The sequence below is a fragment of the Marmota flaviventris genome, chromosome 8, assembly GCF_047511675.1.
Source record: "Marmota flaviventris isolate mMarFla1 chromosome 8, mMarFla1.hap1, whole genome shotgun sequence".
NCBI classification, from domain to species: domain Eukaryota; kingdom Metazoa; phylum Chordata; class Mammalia; order Rodentia; family Sciuridae; genus Marmota; species Marmota flaviventris.
Genome location: NC_092505.1, coordinates 76,397,960 through 76,400,772, shown reverse-complemented (window position 1 = coordinate 76,400,772; position 2,813 = coordinate 76,397,960).

Genomic DNA, 2,813 nt, shown 5'->3' with positions numbered 1-2,813 from the left:
TGGGATTGGCTTATTTCACTTAGTAAGATAGTCTCTAAATCCACTTGTTTACTGGCAAATACATATTCCATTCTTCTTTAAGGCTGAGTAATATTTAACTGTATATATATATATATATATATATATATATATATATATATATATATATATATACATTGTCTTTATCCATTCATCTATTGAAGGGCACCTAGGTTGTTCCCAGAGCTTAGTTATTGTGAATTGAGCTGCTATAAACATTGATGTGGCTGCATCACTATAGTATATTGATTTTAAGTCCTTTGGTATACATGAGGAATGGGATAACTGAATCAAATGGTGGTTCCATCCAAGTTTTCTGAGGAATCTCCATACTGCTTTCCATAGTAGTTGCACCAATTTGCAGTCCCACCTGAAATGTATGAGTGTCCCTTTTCCCCCACATTTCACCAACATTTATTATTATTGCTTCCAACACCATCTCTTTATTGTCTATTGCTAGTTTGTTTTATAATTTTTGTGTAAATAAAAAAGCCAGAATGTTAGGTAGCTCTCTAAAGGAAATTTTGAACACAGAATATTTATAAAGGTTAAATTAAGTAAATTAATCTATCAGTAACTTAATTAATAGATTTTTTTTTCCACTCACACTTTTTGAGCCCCGAGTCACACATTTTATTAGGTTTTATTAGGTTTTGGGAGAGATCTGTACAACATGGTGACTATAGTTAATAAAAACATATTGTATGGTCCATGGTTGTAGCTCAGTGGTAAAGCACTTGCCTCACACACGTGAGGCTCTGGGTTCGATCCTCAGCACTACATAAAAATAAATAAATACATACATACATAAAAATAAAGATATTAAAAAAACATATTGTATTCTTGAAAATTGCTAAGAGGGTAGATTTTAATTGTTCTCAGTACAAAAAATAAATATGTACAATAATAAATCTGCAAATCAGTTCAATTTAGCCATTTCACAATGTACACATTTCAAAACATAATGTCATCAGTAGATACAATTTTAATTTTTTAATAAAAAATAACCTGAATGAAGGTGGATTCCATTCAGTCCTTTAGAAGGTACAGACTTGTTAATGACCTGCTTCAGAACAGGTGCTTCTACTTTGTGGCATGGAGGACTGGCTGCTCTTTGTTGTTTTCACCATAGGTATTTAGAGTTTACCTCCTTCTTCTAAATGAAGCCATTCACCACTCCCTCATCCCTCTTTCACCTTCCAAAACTTGGTTACATCCATGTTATTTTGACCCTTATTCTTACTTTCTCTTCCTGAGAGAAGCTGCAAACTTATCTTGTTTTTCTTTCAGTACCTGGGGGCAGCACTATCCTCATTATCCCCCTGGAAAAATAAACCATAATATAATCTTTCCCTGGGCTCAGTACTAAAGTAGAAGAAAGGAAATTAACCATTCCTGGAGTTATATTTTTGTTTCCACAGATGAGCTAGGCATGCCCAAACTCGCAAATAACTTACACTTCTTTTTGCTGAAATAGTTCAGGATAAATTGGAGTAAACAGTGAACAGGAATGATCCAACCAATAGAATAATCTTTCAGGTCATAATTTTTTATTTCCACCCATTATTTTCTGAACCATTATTTCCTAAGTCGTAAGGCCACTGGCAGACCCTCTTGGTGAAGACACATCTCAGGAAGGGAACAGTGTTCTAAGTATGAGAGCTGTGTCTGCTAAGGTAAGTACCTAGTCCGAGAATAACTAGAAAATTCCTTGAGAGTCTCTCCCCACCTATTAACTACATTAATAGAGGGATGTATTAGGCAAAGAGAAAAATGTATCTATTACCAAATGAAAGTGTTCAGAAAAATAGAATTCTCTGCCTGTAAATATCTAGTAAAATGTGCCCCTCCCCACACCCCGGTGGGGTAATCTTTAATTCCCTTCCTCTATTCTGCTCATGTTCTTTTCAAAATGTGGCTCTAATTCACACAAATTGGATAGAAAGAGAATGTGAAAAATGAATGTACTAGAGATTCTTGTTTCTGTGGGTTTTCCTTTTTCACTCTGTCATTCTATGTCTTGGTGGCATGCCTGGTTTCATTGTCTGACCTTTGAAATAGGGCACAGTGGCTATTAGAGGGGAGCATACAGAAGGGGCAGAATAAATGGCAGAGAAAATACGTTTAGTCTATTCAGGGAGTGATTTGGGGCCATGTGATAAAATGTAGAGATGTTTATGCTTTTCCTTTCCTCACGCATGATTGCCTTACTGCTGTATCTGCCTGTGTGTCTGCAGAGAGCACATGGCTGATGATGCAGAGAGGAGGTGCAGAGAGGGTGTAGTGTGAGAACAAAGGAGCTGGGAAGTGGACAAGTAGCCCATCACAGGAAGAGCAGGTGGCAAGACTGGTCAGCAAAGAGGAGAAAACATTATGGCCACGAGGGAAGCAACCAGAGCCTAAGAACATCTTAGGGCCCCGAAGGAAGGATATGAATGTGATATGGGATTTTCCTGTCTTCCACCTGGCACAGGATGAAATCATTTTACCTGCTCTGAAGTCTCAAGTATCTAGGCAGGAATTCCATTTGGGTGGGAAAAGTCAGACTTCTTCCCTACTTGCTAACTGATTTGTTTGTAGCAATTTTCATGTAGAAGCAACATGTCAAGTTTGGCATGGATTGAGTTATCTAGGGAGAGAGAATGCACAGGATACAGCCCTGAGGCTCTCAAAATTTAGTCATCCAGAAAAAATGAGGAACCTGCAAAGAATACCTAACAGGAGAAAACACAGTGGGATTGGAGAAAAATAGGAAGACTGGTCTCATTAAAGTCCAAAGGGGATAATTTCACGGA